This window comes from Drosophila yakuba, chromosome 3L (assembly GCF_016746365.2).
Source record: "Drosophila yakuba strain Tai18E2 chromosome 3L, Prin_Dyak_Tai18E2_2.1, whole genome shotgun sequence".
Taxonomy (NCBI): domain Eukaryota; kingdom Metazoa; phylum Arthropoda; class Insecta; order Diptera; family Drosophilidae; genus Drosophila; species Drosophila yakuba.
Genome location: NC_052529.2, coordinates 22338561 through 22366182, shown reverse-complemented (window position 1 = coordinate 22366182; position 27622 = coordinate 22338561). Strand labels below are relative to the sequence as shown.

The window sequence follows — 27622 nt, the reverse complement described above, 5'->3', positions numbered from 1 at the left end:
ATATAAAACGCTGTAACAAATTTTTCATTAAAAGAAATCTAGAGATGCTGGTAAAAGAGCAGGAAAGGAGAGCGAGGACCATAAAAAATGACTGTGGGCAGCAAGGAGTCACTGCAAAGGCAAAATAAAAATGAACGAAAGGATAAAGGAGCCGTGCGGCAAAATGGACGAAGGCAAATGAAAACCACTGCTCCTTCAGCCCGGAAAAGTTGCATGAAGATCTTGAGAATAAGTACCGGGAACTCTCTGGGAATTTAAGTACAGGAAAATGAAACTAGAATTCTATTCAGAAGAACGCAAATGAAAAGCTTTTCGGAATACCTATAGTTTCAATAAAAGATAAATGGGCCCATTTCCGAGCAGCATATTCAGATACCCTCAGAATGGACTCACATAAAACGGATCTTACCCCGGCCACAATTATTTGACTTCTCCATTGAGGTTCCCCATTAACTTCACTTTGTATGGAAACAGCTCTTTGTTATGGTTTCGTCTGGCTTAGAGGCGATCCCTTTTCCTTTATTAATAGATCAATGTAAAAGTCAGATTTCAATACCCATTCAAATGCAGATTTCCACTACCAACCGAACACCAACAGACCCGGTCCACCGTCCGGAGAATTAGGGGCCCTCATATTACAGACAAACATTTCTCCCCTGCTCCAGCTGCGTTACTAAAACTATTAACTAAAGAGCTGGCATAATTAAAAGGCGTGATGTTCTCATCGCTACCAGTCCCCACGATTAATGGGCTAGAGGGTGCTCCCATTTCATCATATCACAACGTCTCGATTTCCCCATTCTCGATCACATTCGCATTCTCAGTCCAGGCTCCCGTCCCATGCCCATTGCTAATGCCATAAATAAAAATCAGTTTATGTGCGGACTCCAAAAAACTTTTCTTTATGCGCTTTACATAAAAATAAACCACACATAGAGACGAAAAACGAAATGGAGGAACAAAATAAGATGTGGGGATGGATACTAGATGAGGAGGAAAAAATCCGCTTGAACGTGATATCAAGTTTCGAACATAAATCAAGCTCACGCCCCCGAAATTTATATATGTATATGAATGTATATGTGGAGGCTAGCAACCGCAAAGAGTTCCACCAAACTCCCGATTCCTCACTCAAACTCCGGCTGAGAACTTTTGGCCAAACCACTAAAAACAACTAATTTATGACGCCAACGATGTTGGACGGAACACATAGTAAATATTTTTATTAAATATTTTATGGTTTTCATTACACATCGACACCAATTTTAGCTTGTGCTTTATTAAAGCCGCTGGAACACATGATGCATACATAAGAATCAGAAAGGAGCCTGGGGGAGTAGAGGGGGCGGCAATGGCGCCAAGAAGGCAAAATTTCACTTCTGCCACAGCCAAGACAGCAAAAATCCCCGCAGATTTCGAATCGGGATGCAAAACTCCCGAATAAGGTCACAAATAAACACAGTGACAGTGTATTAGCTAAGAAGATGCTTATATAAGAATGTTCGTATATACATAGAATGGTATGAATGGCGTTGTTGAAATATATTCAAACTTAATTGTAAGTTATTTACGCATGATAACGTATTCATATTAAGAATCTTACATGCAACAATGCATCTGAAGTATTATTACTACTTATCTCCTTTCCTACCCCTGCGCACACCCTGCAAAACCGACTAAAAAACTTTGCCTTGGGAGAAAAAGCGCTGGAAAAAGAATATAAAAATAATAAAATGTGCGAAATGCTTTTGACAATTTCATTCAATTTCCAACTTATTTCAACAAATTGTTTGACTTTGTCAACGAGACGACGCAGAAGACATGAAGTTCTCTAGGAGGTGTATATCACTTGGATAAGATGTGGTTGGAGGGCACAGAACTGAGAACCGAGAACCGAGAACCAGTTTCCAGTTGCGATTTGTCACCGCAGACAAAAAGCAATCACATGTGTGCACAGTCTGAGGCAAATCGGGGAATATCTCGGGGTCGTGCACCAGAAGAACAACAAATAAACAGGCTGGCATAGCACACACAATTGTCTAATTTTAGAATCTTTAAGATACACTCAAAAAGATATCAAGCGGGGGAGGGCTGGACTGGCAGACAGGCTGGAGGCCTTTTCATCGTATTAGGTGTAATATAAAAGTCATTTAATGACATTGACTGACATTTTGATGTTTCATAAAAAGCAACTCGAGCAGACGATGAAGAGGCCTACAGGGGGATTTCAGGAGAAGGGCGATTGAGGGGGAGGATGAAAAGGAGCACCAGGCACACACTCGCACACACAGGCACAATAGTTTGACAATAGCAATAAAAGGCCTACACAGACACAGACACTGAGGCGCATACGCTGAAGTCCTTGCTCGTCGCCTCAGCTTGACGTACTTGTCGTATCGCCTGGCATCTTCATTGTTGGGGCCTTTCCCTGGAGCTGCCTGAAAATGCCGCCCCCGGCCACCCCTTTTGGCAGGCATTATTGCCGGCATTTCCTGGTGCGGTCCGTACACTGGCGTGCGAGATTTTCCACATATTCAAAATTAATTCGTTCCCTTATTCATATCCTAGACACATTTGTACCCACCGAGCTCTGTTAGGGGGAGAACGTGCTCCCTCGACGGCTTTTCAACTGCGGAGCACCACAATGTAGGCGAAAGATACAAAGGGAACCGAAATCGGTGCCGTGGCTTCTTTAAAACTTGCGTTAAAAAACCAGCAACTTTAAGGATCCAGCAGGAAAATGGCAAGAGTACAGAGGCGATGAAATTTTGATGAATGCAAGCCGCAGTCATGAAAAAATTCCTTCCTTCCATTGTGCTTTATTGTATTGTTTCTAGTTTTCTAAGAAATCTCAAACCGAGATGGAACCGAGTTCCAAATGCTCCTAAAAATATTTTGATGGGTCCCTGGACCAAAAATACGTTATATATTAGCTTTTAAAGCAACACTTTAAATTGAAATGATGTTGAAATAAACTTTTACATAAGTCTTAGAAAAGGCGTGTAGATATTAAATCTACATATATTTTAACCGTATTTTACGTTCCAGACTTTTTTGGCTTCCTCTTCTCTGAGAAACCCGTCAACTTTTTTATAAAGATTACCTTTATTATTATTATTTCTCAATGAATTTCCAATCGATTGGATTTCTTTCAGATCAGTTTTCAAGCTACCGAGATTGAGAAATCCACTCGGGTTACGTGTCTCCCCCACTCTGTCTGCTTAACCCTTCTTAAATTTCCATAAAACTCGGGTACTGATGCCACATTATACCGCCTGTCCAACTACTCTCCGCTGAGCCGACCACCCCTTTCCAGTCCACATGGCAAACTTCCCCGCTCCCCGCGATTCAATTAAACTTTGCACTGCTGCACCGGCTAAGTCCGCCTGTTCACAACTTTCCGCCCAAAGTGGGTCTTCATCTTGTTCGGCGCTCGCTGCCTAAGCCGCGCTTAAATACCTGCCTTAATATCCCCCGCTAATCTGCATGGCCACCGCCCAGCGAGTGGCGGGAAAACCTTTTAGCGTGCATTAACTTTAGCAGACCCTCGACAGAAACTATGCCAAAATGAAGAAAAAATGGGAAAACAAAGTGAGCAGGAGTTGTTGGCTAGGAGAAACTGAAATGTTTCTTAAATGCTCGCCGCCGTCTTGCTCGTCAGCTTCTTGTGAATTTAATTTTAGGTTCGTAATTACTTTGTAAACACATGAGCAACGACAGGGGTATGACGGAAGAAGTACACGTAGAAAAAACTATACTCTAAATGTTTTAAACAACAACGACGACCAAAAAAAATTCCATCAATAGGTACTAATGAAATGAGTCAGGAAATCACTTTTTCCACATTGATATAGTACTAGCTTACAAAAAGTATACGTAAGATAGACTATCAACTTAAAAGTACTTTTATTTTCCATTGTGTAATTATGTACCAAAACACCGAAACCCATAAAAACTACCGACGCTGCTAAGCAAAACAAAAATTTTTTTGCCCTGGCCCAAGCCAGGGGAATTGGCCAAGTGCTTGAGCCACCGGCAGCCAGCACTGGACTGCATCTTGGGGTGGTCTCAGAACCACCTTTCTGCCATCCATTCCCCGCCCCTTTTGGTCAGTGGGTTCGGGCTGCAGCGGTCCGGGGTTCTGGACTTCTGTCTTGGCCTTTTGGGCAGTTCGGGGTGTGTGCAACGAACCAACATAAAAAGTTATGAGTGTCTTGTGAGTTTTGTGCCAAAGTGCGGTTTGTAAGTTCGCCCCACACCACAACACTCTACTCCGCCCCTCGACTGGACTACCTGCAACTTCTGGCTTTTACCTCTGCCTCTTTTTGCTACTTGTTCAAAATTTATGCGGTAAATTCTTAGCGCGCACTTTATTTTCGAAGCAAAAGTTAGGGCTACGTGTAGGATCCTCGGCGCACTCACTCCACTCGGAACACCTAGCCACCTAGCCTGGTGGCCACAAAACTATGCCAAGTGTCTGCGAGACTGCGAGGTTTCGACGAGGCTCTGGGGCAGTACAGCGGATTCGGAGGCTCTCTTAGCAAGGTGATAAATTCCAAGACCTGGCTACCCAGGAAATGGGAGTAAGATACGACATCACAATGGTTTTAAAGGTCCACGAGTATTGGCAATTCCCATTCGAACGTACAATTCCCATTCGTACTGCGGATCTTATTGCAACTTTGCATGATCTTTAATTGCATAGTATAAACCCCTTTTAATATTCTCGAAGGCACCAAGGCTATTTCACTTTATCAATTTTTGTAGTCAGAGAGCTTTCTTCTCTAAAAAATAAGAAGTAGGGCAAACAGAAACACAACAAAAATGTAACATTAATAGAATGCCTGTTCCCTTTCACCAATAACAAGAAAATATATATTAGACTTCAAATTATGTTGTAAATAAAATTGATTGGTACTGACCACTCCATTTAATGCATTTCCCTCTTATTGAAACAATTAATTGAATGAACTCAGTGCTCTCCCTCGCATTTTCTCGCATTTTCTGCGCATCGAAATCTGCCTCCGCGTTGGTCCTGCCCCTTCCTTCTGCCAATTTTCACCTCCACCTTGCCGTCCGCGCCCTCCTTGCTGTCCGTTAAGTGCCGCGACGCAAATATTATTAAAGTTTTTGGTGCGTTTCAGCGTGAAATTGATTTTCATACGCCTGCTCGGCCACAATCAAATTGCAGAAGCATGCACAGGTTTAATAGCAAAAAAAAACGATATGTATTTCAGCTGTGTACAGTGCACATACATACGTACAGTGCATACCCTGTAGTTGCGGGGCTGTGTGTTTTTAATTTAATAAGTGCAGCATCCACCCACGACATTCAAATGCCCGTACTCGCGGCTTTGTTTCGGTTCCGCTTAAAACGGAGGAGGTCGCTCCTCTCGAATGCAAGTCACATTCTCGATTGCCAATCAGCGTACAATTGAGGCAGCATTAATATGAAAAGGGCGCGCAGAAAAACAACACCATAGGGATAAAAAAAAGTACATTGACATTTAAAAAAATATTACAACAACTTTGTAGGACTGGCGGTAAAAATTGTGAACAACGGTTTTAAATTACAAAAATAGCGATTTGATTTTCATGCACGGATTCGCCGGAGATGGGTGGGAGATCGGATAGGTGGGTTAGTTGAGCGGAACGTGGTTGAGTTGTAGATATTTGGCAAAGGTCCAAGGTAGGTAAATGGGTAAGCCTTTTCACTCGGATTTAGCAGCTAAGGAATCCAAACGAAAAAGAGCTAACGAGGGAAATCATTAATGACATCCTCTTCCTTCCAAAAGGTCCATTTTCTTCGCTTCTTCCGTAGGCTATAACCTTTCTAGGAACTCAACCATAAGACTTAGAAAAAGCGAAACGGCCATACCAAAGTTTTACATTAACCCAAACAAACCCCTTAAATCGAACAAAAAATCCCTTCAATACCAGACGCCGGAAAAATAAAACCAGCTCAATTGTTTTTTCAACTCGAATTTCGGTGAATGCAGAGCTCACAACAAGCATGCAAATGTCTAAACCGCCTTCCTCTGTCTATTTTTCCCTTCACTAGTCAAAACTAAATGCACAAAACTAATGCCATTAATTCCAGTAGACAAAATCTAAATAGAGAGAGCCGGAGAAGAGTTCGCTACGCTTTTGGCTGCTATAATTGACCCACATCATTAGCCGAAAGGAAATGAGCTGCTGCCGCTGTGTCGAGCTTCAAAAACAGGGAGCAAGGACTCCACAGCTCCATAGCACAAGCCCCAGAAACAAATTACTCGGCGAAAAAGAGAAAATGAAAATGGGGCGTGCTATAGAGGAAAACTTGAACGTTGAAAAAATTTTATTTTGCCATACTTCAAATGAAATTATCTGCACTTTGAATAGAGGTGGGGGCACTGCAGTTTGTTGTGTGCAACTGTTGAAAGAGGGTCATGTGCAGCTGGTGCCCCTTAACTCTTCGAAACCCCAACCCAGACCCTTTATGGCAGCAGTTCACGCACTCTACCAATTTGTAGGGGCCGAGAGGAACAAAAAAAGAGGAGCAAGGATGCTCCTGCTGAAGCTCGCCGCTGTTTATACAGTCCGGCAGGACACCTAACCCACAGCTCCTGGAAAAGCTTCCTACAAGTCCACCCTCTGGCAGACAGAGCACTGTAAACTGCGCTCAGACAGCCAGAGCAGACGCATCCCCAATGCTTTATGTGTTGTCCTTGCCTTGGCAGCTCCTTGCCACCCTAGCAAAGCCCTTCAAATCCCCGCGCCAGCACAAACACAACCAAATTACTTTGCATAACCATGCAGCTTCAATGGTCGGGTGTGCATGTGAGTGTGCTTTATAAAGTAAAACAATCCTGGCGAAAACGAGAAACTTGGGACTTCATGATGGGGCACTTAAACTAGTTCAAAATTTTGCTGCTGCTTCGTCAACGGCTTTCTTTTAGCCGCTTTTGCTATCATGTCAACCGAAGGCACATACAGGAGGGTTCGTGTAAATAAAAACACATATTTCTATATATATATATACATATGTATATGTATATACAGTAGTTTAGGGGTTGGGGAGAGGACACCTCCATGCGGGTCATGCGAGTTGGGTGTTTGTGATTTGTTTATGCTTTGGGTTGGTGCGAGCATGAGCATTTTATATTCCAGGACGCTGGGCGAACTATACTTTGCTTTATGGCACCCCAAAGTACACAGTGTCTGCTGCAAGTACACACACGCCATACCACACAGACTGCACTCCAAAACTATCCTGCTGCGTCTGGCTTCGATTTATGTTGACCTTACTCTTGAGGCTTGAAGCTTCAAGTTTCAGTCCCTTCAGAAGTTCACTGCCAGGCTGCCTTGGATCCTTTAGCCAGTGTGATGATCTCACAGCTGGAACCACTGCGGGATCTGTGAACCTAGCCCGTTCGCCGGTAAAAATCTCTAACCGCCTAACCAATTATAAGTTCAAAACTTTCCGCTAGCATAATTCCGTCCAGTTCGCTGGGTATTTTCACTTGGCTGCTCCTGCCAACACCTTTGCTCGAGGTTGGGTTGGGAACCCTAGTTTTTCTAGCCCTAACCTCCAGCTGCGTCACCGCCCTCCATGACCGGCACTATTTGTATGCAGACCTCGGAGTTCTTGAGTCAAGGGTAGCACTCCCACAGCTCCTGCCCTTCTGCTCAGAACCGAACTCTGCTCGGCGTAGCATCCCCTGACACCCAGAATGAATATACCGAGGAGCTTTGCCGGAGCTTCTTCTCCTGAATTTGCCTTTAATGTAATTTTGTTGCATTTTTATTTATTTATTATGGAGTCACCATCTCCAGAATCCAAAGTCCCGTTTCGTGTCCTGCCGTTGCACCTGCTTCGCTGAGGCGTTCGCACGGGTACTTTGTTTGGCACTTTATTTATATTTAAATTTGTATCTCAAAGGGTGTTTAGTTTCGCCTTCAGCTCAACTTATTTTCCATGGTCGGAAAAGTTTTTTTTTTTTGCCTGCGGGCAAGAAATATTGTCCTGCTAGGCGAGATAACTTGTCGGCACACGGCACAGAAAAGAGACAAAACTGATTGTCAAAGGCAGCATCTAATGGCTACCAAGCTTCCTGCTGTGGTTGGCCCATTCCTTCCAAGTTTTCTGGCAGGCTTCCTGCTCGATATTCAAAGAGCTTTGTCGCTTCACTCCGACTAAGTTGGAAAGTTTTAATGAAGAACAGCTCAGCTCACATCGAGCACTCACAGTTGGTTAGTTCGGGCATTCGGACCCAATTCATTCGCAGCTACTGATTCCTGCCCAAACGGGTATCCCTCTGACACCCATTGTCATAGGAGGTCCGCTGAGGTTGCCGTTTCATAAACTTTAATCGAAATTTTTTACTTCCATCAGCATTCTGTCCCCGGGATGGGGAAAACTTTCACCACTTGCCAACCTGGGAGTGGAGGGTCTGTCACCTCATGGATCCCTAAACTTCCCCACTCTCCTCAAAGGCTCCAGCTCGCCTGGTGCTTTTTCACTATTTATCATTGTCAACTTGAGTGCGACGTTTGGCGCTGCTGCTGATGCCGATGTCGGGATGTTTGGATGTTGGGATGGTGAGATGCTGCGATGTGGATGCTCGGTTGGGAGCTGAATGCTGGAACTGGCAACTGGTAACTGGTAGCTGATGCCAACGACGCTCGCCCGCTCCGTTGATTTATCTTTCCGCTAAGCAGATGTAACATTATACGCCACAAATACATCCGCCGTACGCTGACAACTCTAGGCAGGATGCAGGGCAACGTCGCATGCCCAGGGGTACAATATTTTGTATATTGTCAAATGGGCGAAGGAGAAACCTGAAAATACCAAAAACTCATTCGACTGGACCCAATGGTCAAAGTTTCGAGCTCTGCGGTCGTTCATTTGGGAATTCCTTCTAGGATCTGGCTACCTGAGAGGTTGAGAGGATTCGACGGAACCAGTGATATTTGATGTTTTTGAAACAACAATGGATGCAACTTAGATTGTAGGAAAGATAAGACCTTGCCTTGAAAACATTTTAGAGGGTCGTCCAACTAGGCACCTACTTTCGTAGATTAAGATTATTAACAGATTTATGATCGTGCATATTTAGGATATATTCAATTGACAAGTTATTAATGTATTGCATTTTGCAATTAAGCTAAATAAAAAAATACTTGCACACAAAAGCAACCCTGGTGTTTTCTGACTGCCTTTAAGGAGACCATCCCGTAAACTATTGGCAGGGTATCACCGCATTCGCATACCTCAGCCAATCACCCCGAAGCCCTAACATTCTCTTTATCTCTCGCTTTTGCTTACATTTTTTAACAATTGCCGCCAGCTTCAGCAGCGCAAATATTTTTAGCCACACCAAGTAAAAAGTCAAACTACAAAAGAGAAGCAGACGAAATAAAAATAAAAACTTCCCAGCACAGCGTCGGCAGGTCAAAACCTGGGTACGGCCTGGCCAAAAGAGACTGTCTGTCGGCCGCCGGAGACCTAAAAGATTCCATTCCAGGGACTCGGACTGCAGACAGGCCACAGACTCCCCCAGCAACGTTGTTGCTATTATATTTATTATTATTTTGCGATTCAAACGAAGTGATATAAATGTGTCACGTTTTGCGAGTTCACACATAGTCCACACCGCTCCGCTCGGCTACACTGGGCCTCCTCCTTCTACCACTTCTGGTGGCAAGATCTGCAGATCCACAGACACCGCATCGGGTCGTACAGGTAACAGCAACAACAATCAGCCAACACCAACACCAACGCCTCCTTTTGTTTTCCAGGCCAGCCCCTCACGCGTTGGCAGTTTCACTCTGATTTTGACTACCCTTCATCAGTGGGTAGCACAGCTCGATCACCGATTAGACTTTAAACTAAAACTTTTAAATTTAAAGTAGCCACTGTGGAGGAACATAAAATCTGTACAATCCCAGGTACTGGTATATATAAGTTTTACTGGTAAGACCTTGAAGAACTTATCAGTTACTATTTATTTGGGAACTATCCATTGGTGAGGGTACCTAAATAGTGACTACAGAGATGCAATATTTGGCTTTATTTTGCTGTGTTTGGTTTGCTTTTCTTTGCTGGGGTTTTGTTTCTGTTTCCTTTGAAAGTTTGCGCAACAATTTCGTGAGCGCTGGAAGATGATTTGTGTTCCAAGCTGAACTCGACTCAGCTCTCGACTAACTCGGAACTGACCGGGACTCTTTACTGGCCATGTGCCCTATCAGATACACGTACAGCGAGCGGTCACTGTTGCATCCACCATCCACCATCGACTATCTAGCTTACAGCATCCAGCATTGAGCATTGTTCAGCATCCGGAGCTGGACTTAATTCTGTTGTTTTCTTGGCTTCGCATGGTTCTGGCTGCAGGCTTTAAGCTGGACTTGCTTCTTTGCATTATTTCTGGCCCGGTCCGGTCAGGTCCGCTGCCGAGTGGTATCAGATACTGCTGATCAGCATTAGCACCTCTGGTGAAGGCCTCGCCTCGTGAATTGCTTGTACGTGTTGGTTATGAGGAAAAAGCCATTGTGTATCCATAACATACACGAAGTTGGGGCCATCATCGTCGCCATGCGCACGGTGGTGTGCGAAAATTATGTGCAATCGAGGAAGAATGTGCAGGCATGGGTAGGAATGGAGGTGGGCAGGAATGCGGGGGATCTATCTTCCCCTCAAGTGCCGAGCTGGAGACCTAATTTGCGCCAGGCATGTGACCAGGGCTCGGATTGATCCATGTGTGCCAGACTCCGATGCGAACTGCATCTAATTTGTGATAATCTGTGGGAAGTACACCGGCAGACTACAGCTGCAATCGGACTAGGCCAATTTTGGAAAAATTTCTAAAGAAGCTGGAGATTCCCTCAACGCCTGCTCTGGATGTACTAGATGGGTGCATCAACACCTTACTTGGCCTAATTTAGATTAAATAATGAAATGATTGCCTAAGAAATAACATATGGATAGGGGTGTAATCAATGGAAATGAGTTGATTACTGCTCTGATTGCTTGTTATGGAATGAGAAACGTATTAGTAGGCAATAATTTACGCGATATGAGGATCGACATTATGCCAATGTAACGTAATGATTAGTTTAGTGATCTGTGGAGGAGCATAATATTTACACAATGTCGCTATGCACTTTATATCTTACCTTAACTTTTTATAGAAACCCCAGAGCATTAAACTTGTTACTTGTTTTATTTAAAAATATCCTCTTGTCTACCCTTCCTAACATGCCTATATTCTCTGTATGCTTTCCCCCTCACTCGGTTCATTCCGATTCGAATTCTGTCAAAATGTGCTTAACCGAAAGAACCCACATGCAGCCCATTATAATTGAGCTTAACCCAGCTTCGCCACCCCCATTTGGGTGGGACCAGTTGCCTTGGCAAGCAGACAAACCGCAGCCCAATCTACTTTCCTGCTGTGAGCCCCATCACACTAATTGTATGTCCTGGGCGACTTTGCCAGGAGTTTTCAATTCCAACCCTTTTCCCTTTTTTCGGCCTACCTGTCGTTTGTTTTGTAATGCAAATCTTTTTGCTTTCATCTGCTTGTTATAAATCGAAGGCTATTAACAAAAAAAAAAGAAAGCAGCGGCTGAAGGAAGCAGCTCGAATTTCTATGCCAACTGAGTACCTCCTCCATCACCTTTAGCGGCGTGTGTGTGCCTGTGTTATTTGCATTTGAATCATTCGTTTGTGCGAAATCAGATTAAATCGCATAATCGAATCTGATGCTTTGTGTGTGAGGCCATTCTACATATAAAAAAAAAAAAGCGATGACAAAGAGCTGATGCAGCCGCAGGAGCAACCAATCAGACGGACAGCAGCGCAAAAAAAGCGGAAGAAAAAAGTTTATGTATTGTATAAAAATCAATAGGGAACGAAGGCATTGAAAATCCTATGCACATAAACCCGGGCACGTACAAAACGATTCTGGCTCCAAAAAAAAAAAACACACTCAAGACCCAAAAAGGTAGAGAGCGGTGAAAAGGAAAAGGGAAAGGAAAAAGAAAAATCAACCACAGGAGCTCCCAAAGTTATACCAGACACATGCGGCGGGAAAATACTTTTCAAAGTGAATCAACAAAGTCGCAAAGTCGGGGAAAGGGTTGATTCTGAGCTCCTGTTGAATCCGATGGCAAATGCCAGAAATCTTTTTGTCTCAGCTGATCAAAAACAGAAACAATGTAAGGCGAGAGTGCACGGAGAAGTTGGCTTGTTGAAAATTCAAATTAACTCGATCATAAAAGCCAAGATGAGTCCCGTTCGAACCCTCTTCCCAAGCCAACTTGAACTTCCCCACCTATCCCTAACTCATCCTTGTTTGCCTTACACTTTACGCTACATTTTAACTTCAAATTAAGTTTGTGTGCACGTAGCAAACACAACAACAACAAAAACAGCCACAAAAACTGGGGCTTAGAGGGAGAAGAACCTTTTTTGCCTTTGATTTTCTATTTCTTTGGCCTGGCTTGCACTTTTTTTTGCCGCCTCAAGTGGCCTCAAACAGCATTCGACTTCGTTCGTCTTGGCTTTGGTCGTCTTGGTTTCTGTGAAAATAGTTCGTTAGCCTTTCCAAAAAGAGGAAAAACTAAATTGTACCCTCTCCCACCGCCAATCGATTGCCATTCAAAAAAGGGCACAAGACTTTCGGAGTCAGTGTGTGGGTGATTGGTTTTGAGCGAACCAAATTATTGGCATTTATTTCTCGTTTTGACTTTGTGAGCGTCACAACTGAACCATCTAATGGGCTTACAGGGGGCGTGGGAGAAGAGGAAACGACCCGGGGTTCGAGGTCCAATCTTAATGCCGCCTAATTAGCAGCCTGAATGCGCTAAGACTACAAAAGCAGGCAAAAACCAGCAATAGCAGCCAGCATCAGCATCAGCATCCAGCAGAACGAAGTTGTCAAGGGAGAGAGCGACGAACGAAACGAAAGTTTTGGCAAATTGAAAATGCGCAAAATGACTTTGACCAAATCCCCGGTGCCAATTGGCAAGTTACAATAGCCAAGCTTGGTGGGCTGCGAGGTGGGTGAAAAATGCTGAATGAGCGGAAAGTGGCACAGGGAAATGCTTTGCAGAAGCGGTGAAATTGGCACAAAGCGGGAAATAGTGAGGATGTCTGCCAAAAGGAAGTTCTCACTTTATATTTTGGCATACTAAGATATTTTATGTATTTAAAAAAAAAAGCCAAACAATGAACCATCATTTAGTTTTGCGAAAAGATCATACCAATTTCATCGTAATTTGTCAACGTGCTCTTTTTCAATTATGTTGAGCTCTGAGCTAATCCCAAATTCCATTAACACTAGAATTGAAACATTGAAAAGAGCAAGCAGCCGGCGATCTACATTTATGACATTTCGATTGTTCACCGTACCGATGATTTGGCGTCTCTCGGAATGACGCAGCAAATCCTGTGATAGGCCTTGTCAAACTCCCTGTCAGTGGCAGAATACCCGGTCTGAAACCGGCAATTCTAGCACTCCCAATATATGGCAAATCCCAATCCGAACCAATCCGATCCCAAACCAAGCAATGCCTTCCATGGAAGCATCTACATCCAGCTTAGCAGCCATCCCCTGAGAACATTCGCGAGATTTATCCCTCCCCTAGCCTTTGTTGCAGATCCTCAGCTGCTGCTGACTTTGTTTTCCATTCTTTTTTGTTCAATTTAAATGATTTAACATAAAGCGAAAAAGTAACACTGGGCAGACACACAGGAACACCCCTCAGCCGATGCTATTGTTGCTTCTTCAGTCTTATAAGTGCGATTCTCCGACTCCTTGCAACACGCGGCCAGAAAACTTTAACAACCAACAACAAGCAGGCAGCGGGCGAACGAACGCGCGCAAATAATTCCAATCGTCGTGAATCATGAATAATTCAAAATCATCATTACCAACACCTTTTGAGCCGGGCCTGGGAAACAGCATAGCGGGAAGGGGAAGAGAGCATTGCCGGCTCGCGGAGTGTTACCCAAAATGTTCACACTTCCCAGAGGCTGGCAAGCTGGCAAACAACAACTTTTGCTCAATCTGGAGTCAGCGCTTCGAGTGGACAATGGGGGTGGGCAATCAGGGCAGCGGTGCTGGTGAGGGGAAGGGGGAGGGCAGACTGAGAAGATGCCGCTCAAGTGCTAAAGTGAGGCGGATTACCAAACCAGCAAAAGCAAAAGCTTTAGCAACCACCAAAGCATCGACTACTTGTGCAGCACCCAAAAAAACAGAAACAAAAACTGTAAAAAACGGCAGGGAAAGAAAACCGAAATAGGTAAATACCCTACGTTCTCATAAGTTAAAAATATTATCAAAAGACATGGCATGAGGCAATATAACAGTATAAACAAAAATACCAGTAATCCGAAAAATTTAGCTTTAAATAAGTTAGAAAAATGTAATATTTTTACCTAAACTAAAAACTATAATAAAATCCAAATAAAAATACTCCTGAATTACATTAAATACTGCACAAGTTTAAATGAAAGCTATCATTTATTTAATGATAATAATATATTTTTAGGGGTGAAAATTATACTATTAGTAATTTTCAATTATCAACAACCATCATTAACCAAAATTTGGATTTCTTTGGCTTGAATCAAAATACCCAGATCCAGGGTATGGAAAAAAGTAACAACGAATACCAGAAAACACCTCCGCCCCCTTGGCACGCCTGCTGCCGCTGTTGTTGCTCCGTCGTCTATTGTATTCCATCGTCGAAATATGAGGCACGACTCTGGCATTAAACTTCAAAATAAAAAAGATACGAAAATAAAACGACCGCTGCAAAATGCCAGAATGCAGCCGTGTCGAGGACTCTGGTGTTGGCCAAGCTAAGAACAATAAAATGGCCACAGCACCAGCGTCGTCGGAAAAATCCAGAAAACAAGAGGAGCCAAAAGATAAGCAAACGGACGACGAGCGATGGGTGCTGCCGAGGATGAGGATAGTTGGTGGGTCGAGGATGGGGATGGAGCAGCCACTTCAGACATGGTATGTGCAAGTGTTGTCCAAGAAATAAAAGTTGCTGACCTTAAGCCAAGTCTTAGGTCTTTGTCTTTGTCTATGCAGCCGAAGAAAAGTTATATTTTTTTTGTCAGGATATGAGGCAAATGCAGAAAGTTAGTACTGCAGCTGTGGGTACAACAAGGTGGTGAGGAGAGGGGTTTTGTAGCAAGCTGCAGTGGCAGCTGTTTAATAAGTTCAAGCAATTAAAAGTGTTTCCAGAGGTTGGACCAGGAGGTGCTTCGTGGCGAAACTTCTGCTAGTCGTAGACATTAATAGGTGCATAAAACTGGGCTTTGGCGTTGGCTTAACGATGTGAGGATCGTAAATGCGGGTTAATGAAGCCACCACTTTAACCAGACGAGATGAGTTTGGTTTTCTTCCAATCTGAAGAGCCAGATGGTTGATGAATAAGTTTGAGGGCTCAGCCTGCTTAGCACGATCCATTAACCCTAAACGTCCTTCAGTCAGTCCATTTCCACAACTCCAAGGCTCCCCCACTTAGCGTTAATAATAAATTGCAGACTTACTTTCGTTTCAAAATATCAAACCCAGAATCCGGTCCGTACAATAAAATTGCCCGTACAAAATCCTGCATCAATTTGGGTCATTAAAGTTGCGAGAAACACAAAAAACTCTGCCGGCAAATGCAGCCATTAAAACTGCCAAACAAAATAATTTCCAATGGCGAGCCAGCAGCAGCAGTCCACTATTAAACAAGAGAGAACGCTAAGGTCTCGTTTTCCGACTATATGATACCCCATACTCAGCTAGGGGAAGTGTGAACGAGAAATTTCAACACTGACAGAATTTGTAAAAAGTTTTTTAGAAAATCTATTGATTCTGATCAAGAATATATATACTTCATATAGTTCGGAACGCTTCCTTCTGCCTGTTACACAATTTTCGACGAATGTAGTATACCCTTATAAAGGGTGGAAGCGTAAAAAGCGCACACAAAATCCAACATAAAATTAAATTAATGGCCTAAACACTCACCCCCAGCTTTGATTGGCACAAAAAAGGTTCAGAATCGGGGCATTAAAATTATGGAACAAAGTAGGGGAATATTTTGTAAGCTCTCTGATATTTATATACATATATAAATTGGATGTTTACGATGATATTTTCCCGATCTTTATTTATGACCGGACTTTTATATGGCCAGCTGCCGCGGGGCTGAGACCTTTTTTCCAGCAGCCCACCAGTCGAAGATAAACGTTCCATCGCTAATTTGAGTCTTTGTCACGTCTTACCATATGGAAATATTATTTGTAAATACTTTTATGCTCCGTACGTGACCAGGACGGGGGTTCCGGAGTTCCAGACTCCGGACTCATGTGAGGAGCGTGTGGATCGCGGGTCACTTCATAGAGTGCGTAAAAAGCTGCCCGGAGACATCGAAACGAACTCCGTGCGAGTTCGACTTTGTTTTTTATTGTGGCGACGAAATCAAATAAAGCGCTGTGAGTGGGTGTAGAAGAAGAACGAAACCTTCTGCGTCATGCCTTCTGACTTCCCCCCTTGTGCACAAGTATGAAAAATGTATATTGCAAATTTGGCAAACGCAAATCCCTCGAAGAGGCAGAAATGTCATCGTAAAATTGCCAGACGGCTTAGCGTTGGCAACGAACGAATAAATAAAAATTATTTCCAGATGACATATCAACGCGACTCGCTCGCTGCTGACACCTTAAAACCTAAATGCGCTTATAAAACAAAATGTTGCGTGTGCCCCAAGGAGTCAAATCCTCAGAAAGAGAACCAAAAATAAGCGGGCCAAAATCCAGACCGGTACAAATTGAAACGTTGAAGAAATTACAAAACTGTGCAGACTCGCCGACAGAAATTTTTAAAGATGAGGGGCCCAGCAGCGCGTGAGTTGGCCAGACTGGGACTCGAACAGAAGCGGATGTGAATGAGGATGTGGATAAGGAGGCGAGGACGAGGACGCAGAAGAAACGAAGGAAGCGGAGCCCGGCGAATCGCAACTGTCAGTTGCCTGGGCTCCCCGTCTCAGACGTCAACTTAACGTGAATAATTGTCTAAATCCCAACGACAAACACTTATTGTCCTGGATTAGCAGGCCGCCGGAGAAAGAGACCTGCGGATAGAAAAGAGGGAGATATGGAAAGGGCAGGAAACCAAGAGGGAACCAAGGGAATTCGCACCAGAAGTCCAAGGACTGCGTGTAAAAAATGAGTGGGAAAACTTTGAAACGTTTTCCCTCCATTTTTGTACACCCCAGACTATTTCAGGGATAGCAAATGAGTATATAAGTTAGGCTTTGAACAAGTTAGGTCTTGGTTTGTACTAACATTGCATAGATTAGCGTTTAAAGAAGGCGAGTTCTTTATAAAGGTACTACAAATGAAATAAATATCATATATAATATCTCAACATAAGCAATTAATATTTAAGGTTCAAGAGCATTTCCTAGTCGTAACTGTTTGCTCTCTGAGGTCAGTTGAGCCGTTTCTATTTGCCTCACTTAGGGTTTTCCCCAGGTGCCACAGCATTGCAGACTGGTAAGCGTTTTAAAGTTAACAAGCTAGCAGCATTTGGTCGGGATATTCACCGTCGGGATAGGGACAAGTACATAACGAAGAAGTTTCAGCGTCATCGCGCTCTACCTCCTTTCTCTCTTCTGTTTACCTTCTGAATTTCTTTGCGTTCAATTAATTTGCTCACAATTTGGATAGCAAAAGAGCCCAAGACGAAGTATAGCTAGGCACCAGAGGGAGCGGGTTTGGATAGGGCAGGTGGTAGGGGGTATGCATATATCTTTATACTCAAAGACAAAAAGCAAACTTTAAGTAGCAAAAGCAAAAGTAGCGGGAATGCAAAAGAAAGAGAAACTATGAGGGAGCGGTAGCCGAGAGGACTTAATATGTAAAAAGGCATTGTAGAAAAGTTTCTCCACGAGGAGCCGGGATGCCTGTCGGATCCCCTGCGGAGGCAAAAGTTGCCCAAACTATCCGGAAAAACCCCTTCCTAACTCCGTTCTGCAGCCCAGTTGCAGGCGGGTGAGGAACTTTAGCACCAGGTGAGCATCGGCAACTTTTCGATTTTATTGCTGACACGGCAAGTGCGTTTCCAACCAGGGAATGCATTATAGTATTAGCAATTGCAACGGCACCAGATACGTGCATGCCAAACTTCAAATTGTTAGACTTTTTAGGTTACCTTTAGGTTTTATGTATTAAAAGTCGCACTTTCTGTATCCGGCATTAACTGCAAAAACGTAGAAGTAAACCCTATAAGACTTCTCAGATCACAACCCCAAATAATTATAATAATGTTGAGGTTTTATATGCATGCATGTGAGGTAGGGTTCTATAAAAGTACTGTTATTATTTTGAGATACGTTAATTGTAATACATCGGTTCGAAACCCTTTTCCAACCTCGATTCATGGTTCATTAACTTTGTTCCCGAAATTTCTTAATTAAAAACGAGTCCACCCGTCAGGGATTGCATTCAATCCAAACAAGCCCAGCAATCCGAATTCGTTTACAATTGCCAGTTGGCTGCGAAGGATTAGTTTCAGATTTGTTTACCTCTCTAACAAGGAGCACAGGGGTAGCAGTAACCCTGGAGCCGAAACCGGTTATCAGAGTTAGTTTTTCTAGGAGGAACGGATGGGCCGAACCTACCACGGTCTGACTGATATATGAGCACTCGCACACAGGCAAAGAACTTATGTACGGTCTATGCAAATCTCGGGCAGAAAGGGACGAAGTTTTTAACACACCGTGCAAGGCCCGGGCTCGGACAAAAAGGATATACGAGATGATATATATGCAAATGCCATTTAAGAGGGTCGCCCGTGCCGTAGGAGTGGGTCCTTTCTGAGGCGACAAGTATCCTCGCAGCCTGCCCTGCTGCCGGTAATGTCCTTTAAGGCCTACGATGTCCTGGCGAGCTTTTAAAACTTTCTAACTTGCGGAGAACAGGCTTTAAGCACAACGAATTTAAATTAATAGCCAGAGACAGACGCACGCAGACACACACTCAACGGCCCGAGAGCCATTTCCTGCCAGTGTCCTTTTGGCCCGCCCATTTCCTGCCACCCGCCGGCTGACACTAAGCCCGAAGGCTACCATCAGCTCAGCTGTGTGGACCACCAAGTTCACTAGACAATTTATTTTTGCTTTCGATTTTCCAAGCTGTCAGTTCACGCTTAAATGCGCGCAGTTCAATTTAAAATGGGTAGCCCAGGACATGCACAAGGATACGCCTCTGTCAGTTGCCGCTGCCTCGGCAGTCTTGTTTCTGAGTTTCCGTGTATCTCAGTATGCCAGTAACTGAGTAACTGGGCATCCGTGCAGCCGGGTCAGTATCTGTGACCAACTTCGCTGCCTGCAGTCGCATTCGCACTCGCAAACTGGGTTAAGAGGTTGTTATCCTTATGCCGTGTTTTTGAAAATAGGCAACCAACTTGGTGGCCCGCACCCCCATGTTGGCCTGTTTTTGATGCCACAGGCTCATATCCGCTGCAGACACACGAAACGTCCTGGCTGACAAACCGCAGAGGGAGACTGAAATAGAGCGAAAGAGAGCCCAGACTCCCTGATGATCACAAGGATTTCTCATCAACCGCCGTGGATGGAGATGATGATGATAAAATTATGACCGCAAAAGCATTTGCATTCATTATGTATGGTTTTTTCCGTATTCCTGAGCTGGAATGTTGCTCTAGAAATTAAACTAACGCCGCTCGTTAGTCTGAGTCGCAGCTCCGGATGGGGTCTTATATGGATATGCGGGCGAGCTTAAAGGGGCTGGAGGCTTATATGCAATTCGACAAATTCTTAATGGATTTTTTCCCATTTCTTTCGCAATTTCATTATCATACACTCTCGGTAATGCGATGCGCACGGAGCTTTCTGCCTGTATGCGCTCTCAGCACTCAATTGAAAGCATGTATTAATTAATAAGAACGGGTTATTAACTGACGGGTTAGTTTTTAAGAACCAAATATAAAACTAGCTTAATACAGAATTTACAATTGTTTACTTAAGTAAATATAAACAGTCCTGTAAGTTTTTAGTCTGCCATCAGATAAATCTGAAAGTGTGAACAGAGCTACCGCCATATAATGACTTCATTCTTTTCGTATTAAGTGACATTCCTTCCAAAATGGGGGTTAAGGAATGAACCATTTATATCTTATTATCGCCTGCCCATTGTTGATAACTTCTGCTTTGTGCGTTAAATACATTTAAATTCTAAATTTCTTTGGCAACATTTTACAAAGGATGCCTTTTACTTAGGGAACTGCAGAAACAGGAGGGCCACTTTTTCTTGTGCTAAATGATTACACTTAACTAGATTTGCATATATTTAAACATTTCCTTATGCGCACGCAACACGAATTGTGTGCACGTGGTTCTCGGCACTCGCTTCTCCGCCTGCGTCCTGTGCACAAAAGGATTATTAAGGAGCTTCATATGTAAATGAAAACCAAATGCACACGACGTCGCCAACAACGACAGAAGGACGGCCGATAGGGGGAGTGAGACAGATAACCTGAAAGCCACAGTTTGGCAAACACAGGCGGCAGAAGCCGCTTCAGCTCCAGCTCCAGCGCCAGCTCCAGCCTCAGCCTGAGCCTCAGCTCAGAGCCAGACAATGTTTGTCCTGGGATCCAGAGGGGATCCTGGATACAGCAGAGCCAGGACGACAGAGCGTGCGTGTGTGGGGTGAGTTGGTGTGGGGTGGCTACCTTTCGGGCCCGGCTAGAAAGTAGGTGAAAGCCAGAGGCAGACGGAAAGCCGAGTGGAGTGCCCGCACCCGTTCGCTCGCTCGTTCGTTGGCCCGTAATTTATGCCTAAGATAAAGTCCTTGAATAAATACATGGAAAATCCTTTGAAATTGAAATTAAATACGAATATCATCTTTTTTTAAACATATGAGAGTGAGACGGAAGACAGGCTGAGGCTGTGAATAAGTCGGGGGCCCAGAGAAATGCAGACAAAAGGCGAACGGGAAATGAAATTAACATTTGAGTGCGCTTTCCCAAAATTAAACCAGACTCCCCAGGAATCGGGATCCGGGGAGTCCGACTAGGGCACACACACGTATTTATTTATTGAAGCTTCTTTGGGGTTTTAGATATGTGAGCCATCTTGTTTAGAATTTTTTGCATTTCCCCACTTTACTATCGCTCGCCCTGCTATGCTGGGCTAAAATTCTCATAGATTGTGTGGCAAAACATTTTTCTTATCCATTTGCCATATGAAATTAATTTTACAGTCAGCAGGCAGAGCTCATGTGCAGCTTTCGGAGGAAAGTAAGCAGAGAAACCATTTAAGGCGAATTCATTTTAAAGGGGGGACGACGTTGGGGCTTGCGGTTACCTCTGGAAAATTGCAGGGAAATTGGAAAAGCTCGCAGAAGCCAGAAAATAATCCATAAAGTCTAAAGCACATGGGAAACAGACTGGCTTTAAAACGCACTTAAAATGTAATAAATGGCTGAGTGAATTGCTGGCTAAAATTTAATTTCGAGGAGGAGGCTATTCAACTGTTGCGTACTTCTGTGCCAGTCCATTTTATCTGTTCGTATCCTATTCTCTAAACTTCAATACCCATTTGTATTTCCATTTTTGAAAATAAAGTTATTTCAGCCCCGGACCTTGCCATTCACAATACAAATTCTCGTTTGCATCAGTTCGGTTGTGATTTTATCGCATCTCTGGCCTTGGATTTCCTCTGGGTGTTACATATTAACAATCCTTTTAGTACTCGGCCGGGTTACAGCTTGAAGCTGCTTTTCATTAAAATTAATATTAATTTTACCTGAACACACAGATTTAAATTGCATTTCCACAGCCCAAATATCCCATTGAAGTGGCAGTTGTTGCAATTGCTGTAGTTTTGCTGCTTTGGCCAATTGGCTCATATAAATTGCATCGCATTTTTCCAGCCCCCCTTTGGCAAAGTTTTAATATTGGAAAAACAAACATATTGCCGGTTCCCTGTTAAACTTTTGTTATTGCATTTTGAATGTGCGGTCGGAAAGGGGCGTATAAAAAGCCTTTGGCTTGGGCATAGAAAAGCAAAGCACAAAAATTAATTATGAAACTTTGTTGGAAATTGTGTAAATATGTATCAATGAAAATGCAAGGCAAACAAAGCATTCTATCATCGAAGCACAAACCTTCGCTCAGGTGAGCCTCAACCATTTAAATGGGATTTGAAAGTGATTTTCATATCAATGCAACTGTTTACAAACATGAAAAACAGAATTGAAATGTTTTCATAAGAATTACAATATCTCTGGGCCAAATTCCTCTTGACTGGCAACCGAATTCCGGCAAATAAATCCCTGAAATAGCATGGTACATTTTTCACTTTCCCCGCCGCGATTCGAGCACTTTTCAGGCGACCCACAGTGGCAAATGTTAACCAACATGGAAATTGCATTGAAATTTCGGGTGCGAAAATAGATACATCATAGATTTAGTTACCTAGTCAATTTATGTGCCGCCGAATTTAGTAGGCGCCCAAGAGCAAATCAAAACCCATCGAGCAGTGTCTAAAATGTGCAATATGAACTGGGAAACGAGCGGGGAGCGCAACGGGGCCCATAGGCTATATAAATTTCAATCTATCATTTATTTAAGTCCTAGGCCAGCGGCAGAGCAAGGGAAGCTGCGCCCGGACCAAGGCTCTCATTGCCATAAATCCCCATCAGAGATACGCGTATATTTATTTACTGCAGCTCGCCCAGATACAGATATACCATAGTCACCCCCACAGAGGACAACGCCGGGCGACAAAAATTGTAGCCGAAAAATAAAATAGCTCCTCCCGCCCGCCTAACGGCCCCTGTTTCATATTTTATTTGGGTTTTATTTGTGCCTCTTCTGGTCTTTTTCTAGCTTTCTCCACCGGCGCTGCCGTTGTTCCTTTTTGCTGTGTAAATATTTTGGAAAATGCGTTTTTCTTTACTGCCACTGTTGTATCTTTTCATACACCTCGCTCGTCCTGTGCACACACACATGTACATATGTATATAGAGCACAATGAAAAAGGATTTTTGCCGATTCCCGGCGGGCTGCCAATTTTTATGGTTAAAATATTTGTGTTGCTCTGTTTGGAGCGCTGGAACCTGCTAAAATATTTATGACAAGCGCCGGGGAATACCCGGCATACGATATTTCAATATAGCGGGAATAAAATTCTTAATGTTTGGCTGGTAATTAAAAAAGTCCAATTGAAAATGGCCCGAGGTGGTGGAGAAGGGGAGTGGGCTGAGCACTGAAGTGGCGGTCGTAAGTAGCCCAAATGAATTTTTATTGCTGTTCATTAGGAATCGAAGGGCATCAAATCAATCAATTGTGGCATTCCGGTTCCAAATCAGAATGAAATCGCATAGGGGAGGGCCGCCTAGGCAATGGAGGGCTATTGAAAGGGAAACTATTGGCTAAGCCGGAAAGCCCTTTGGTAAATGGACTACACACTGATACTGCACAGTACAAAAGTGTATTGTATTCAATTTTGTGCCGCTGGGGACCTTCGACATTGGCCACAGTATCCCGACAAAACTTTTAATTACCCTCTCTCTGTTCCGTTTCTCGCTCTTTTCTCTCTGGTTGCACTCGGCGCTCGCCTGCATTCGGCAATTCCAATTAAGCTATCATATTCTTGTCTCGGAAACTTTCCCCGAATCAAAACTTGTGGCGCCCCAACCCGTCTTACCATCGGAACTGGGCTAACGAATGTGTTCAATTTGGTTCCTGCTGCCTGCCGAGCACAACAAAAACTTTATCTTTATAATTTCCATATTCCATAAGTTGAACATTTCTCGACGGTCTAGAGTAGTAAAACTTTTTTTTGGAAACTCGAACAAACGAGTCGCCATCCAAAACATAGGCATTTTACATTTTACATATGTATGCACATAGGCTAGTTGGTAGGAAAATTTAAGATCGTAATTGCTTGCTAGAACCTTACTTTTATATGTCCATTATTAGATTTATCACCCCTTTAACAAAATATTACTAGCTCATTTGAGCGGATCACTAAAAAAATCCTTACTTGTAAACCTTAAACCTTCTATGTATAAAAGTCGCTTTGTTAAGATAAATGGAATGCATTCTTGTTAGATAATGGAAAGGTTTAAATATTTTGCATATTTTTATTGTATCAACTTCTTCACAGATCCACTTAACAGTCAATTAATATAAAAAGTTCTAAAAAAATGTTTGAAAAGGTTGACATATTTTTAATATTCCTATTGTATCAACTTAACCAAAATCGTTCTCCACAGATCACTTAACAGTGAATTCATAAATTTACAAAATATATAAAAGTTATGGAAGAATGTCCGAAAAAGTTAAAATATTTTGTACATTCCTATTGTATCACCTCAACCAAACCTCTCTCGATAGATCCCCTAATAGTGATTTATTGTATTAGCTAAATATATACAAGCTATAGAAGAATGACCGAAATAATACGCCTTTTGAGTGGAGCACCTGCAGCAGTTTTTCCGCTCTTAGGAGGGCACTTTTCCTATTTTCTTTTGTGGCACAACTGCAGAATGCAAAACGGCAAAAACTCTAAGGAAAAAAGGAAATGCTGATTGAATGGCATTCCAATGAAGTTGATGGATGCATTAAGGGGCTCCCTCCCCACTCCCCCTCGTCCGGAGATCACATACACTTGCGCAGGCTAAGTTTTGTGGTAACCGAAAACACACACAAGGCAAGCATCAGAAACAGAATCAAAAACAGGACAGAACAGAACAGAACGGAGCGGGACAGAAAGGAGAAAGGGACAGGGCAATAAAGAAGGCGACTGGCTAGAGGCGAGAGAAGAGCAAACCTGCATGTGCAAGGCACATATCCGTATAATGGATTGCACTTAACATGCCACACACAGCAACCACAAGTGCCGCCACAGGATCCCCGCCTCGCCCTCACCCTACACCGCATGCCTCTCAGGTAATACATCATTTACAAAACTCACCTGAGAATGGAAGCTGGATCTATCGGAAAAGTCTGTCGCTACTGCTGGCGTAATCCCGGCAACGTAACGTCTAATCCTTTTGTTTACGTTTATGTTAATCGTTATCCACCCATACACACATACACCGACTCACAAGCGTACACATAGAGTGCAATTTAAATTTCGGCACACATTACGTGGGCGGCATCGCGTTTCTCATTCGCCCCGTTGCCAATTGTTAAATCTGCAAAACACACACACACACCCGTGCGGGAGCTACGTAAGCCGTAAAGCGGAAGCGTAACGGTTAACGGTTCGCGTCGCGTAACGTTCAGCCAGGCGTCCGTTTAATGTCCTGCAATTGTTGTTGCTGCCAGGATGCCGGCTCAAAAGAGCGAGACGGAGCGAAGTGTGTTTTGATTTAATTCGCAAATTATGTGCTGCTTAGTTTGCGGCACCGATTCCGATTTGCATATGAATGGCGCGCACTGTGAAACCGGGCTTATTCTGTCGCTTACAACGTTTTATTTACATATTTTCACTTGGTGCTTTGAATAAACGCTGCACAATGTTTCACGCACAGCCTCGCCTTTTCGTGTTTTCTTTTTTAGATTTTGCTTGCCGTGACGTCGTGACGTGCTAAAAATGCTGACTCGTTTTACTTCTCGGACGAATCGTCCGCCCGTGAACCGCTCGCTTGGAAACTTCGAAAGTAACTGGTTCGCGTTCGACGGCCACCTGGCTACGTCACCTCGGCGGAAAAACAAAGAGAGAGCCGCTCATTGCTGTTGCGCAGAGAGCGTCTCTGTTAGCGTTTACATTCTGTAGACTCAAAACAACCCCACTGCTGTTCTTGCTGTTAATGGAAGTGCTAACAGGGCTTTCCCAACAGCGGCAGGTGCATCTGTTACGCGCAATTGAAATGCCAGACGGCAGTTGCATAGGTTCAAACGCCACGCACGTAGCCTAATTACCGCAATGTATACAACATTTTTGTGCCGCGCGCCATGCAAATTAACATTACACAAAGGCACTTGTTTTTGGTCACCGGAAGGGGGTGTGGCAAGCCCTGAGCTTTATTAATTATACTTTTCGGCTGCTGCTTAGCATTCCACATATGAAGAGTCATTCAGGAAATGAAAAAACTTTATGGCTAATGAAGTCATCGATGGGTCGCGGAATCGTGAGAGGTCCAAGTGGCTTAGCTGTAACGCGGTTAATTTTTCAATCGAAGTCTTAATAAAATCAGTGCTTGTTAATTTTTTGAATCCAACTGTTCATTACAATTCTTAGAATTCAATAAGAAGTGTCGTTTAAAATTAAATAAAAAAATTATGTGTTTGAGAGATATGTACGAAAGGTTTAAATGTTAAAATTATGGTTTGGTGTAAACCTAACTGAATACTTTCCGGAATCATAAAGGGTCGCAATACACCTAATACAAGGTAAATATATTCATTCTGTGCTGAAGTCCCATTCGGAACACATAAAATTAGTTATCGTCCCACGGGAACTTATTCCGCAAGTAAACACGTTAATAGTCAGCACACACATTCAACCGTTTAACAGGCCCATAAACATTAGCGGAAAATCTCGCTTCACAGCATCTGTGAAAGCGAAACGACAACATTTACAGGCTGCGACGTGTTTCTTGCCCTAGGTTAACATGTAAACAAAGGCACTGTAAAGACACACTGTTAATTGATTGAATAGCATCTATTTACAGAAATTGTATGAATAACATCAATTTTTTATATTTTATCATTTAATAATAATTTATTTACTTACTGAATTGTTCATTCGTTGAATTTTTAAGTACTTTGTGTATTTGCACATTTTCGTTTTTAGGATTTAATCGAAACAGTTTCTTCGCAGTTGCCCCACCAAAAAGTTTTTGTTTACAATAGGAAAAAAAATCAATTCACCAATTCCACCTGTGGGTAGTTACTTAGATTGGGGGAGTAACTCCATATTTTAGCAACAGATTAATGGAGCCGAAGCCCTAAAAATTCCTGCATTCCACTGTCAACCGCACAATTCTGTCAACTCTGTTAGTGCAAACCAGTTTCAATTCAGCCGTTAACATTAAAGGAAACAGCTCTGTTATCGGGTCCGCACTATGGGAAATTTTACAACCAGTTCTGGCAAACGTAAAACGTCCAGAACAAAGAGAGATATTTAGTTTGTATTTTTGTATTAGCGTATACTAGCCCATACATATAATTTATAATACCAAAATGGGCGTGGCAACGCCCCTTATATTTTTTATATATAACGCTAAAAAGAAGAAAGATATTTAGTTTATGTTTTTGCATTATTATACGCTAGAAGACCATAGATAAAATTATGTTAAATATTTTTAATTAACTAAATTTCGTATAGGCTCTAATTTTGTATACTTTTTCTAAGCCGAATGATTTGGTAACAGTTATTGTATATAACATTTTTTTTACACAAGTTAACAACAATTAATAATAAATATTAATATTAATAATACAAATTGTAGAAATTCATCATCGTACTTGTTTAGCTCCCTTGTAGCACAATAATAATGGCGTTTGGCCAGAAAAATTGAGCAAATTTCCCATTGTAGAAGGTCTTCGGCAATTCTGTGGACAGACAACATTTCAATGTCACTACT

The 27622-nt window shown here is 43.0% G+C and overlaps 1 protein-coding gene across 1 annotated transcript in view; it reads right to left on the bottom strand.

Moving 5' to 3' along the window:
• LOC6539817 (MOXD1 homolog 2) overlaps window positions 1-25698 on the bottom strand; it is a 111270-nt gene extending 85572 nt beyond the window's left edge. Inside the window, exon 1 of the mRNA XM_039373509.2 lies at window positions 25003-25698. The gene's annotated coding sequence lies outside the window, so the exon portion shown is untranslated. The remainder of the gene's footprint in view (window positions 1-25002) is intronic.
• Window positions 25699-27622: the final 1924 nt, after the last annotated feature.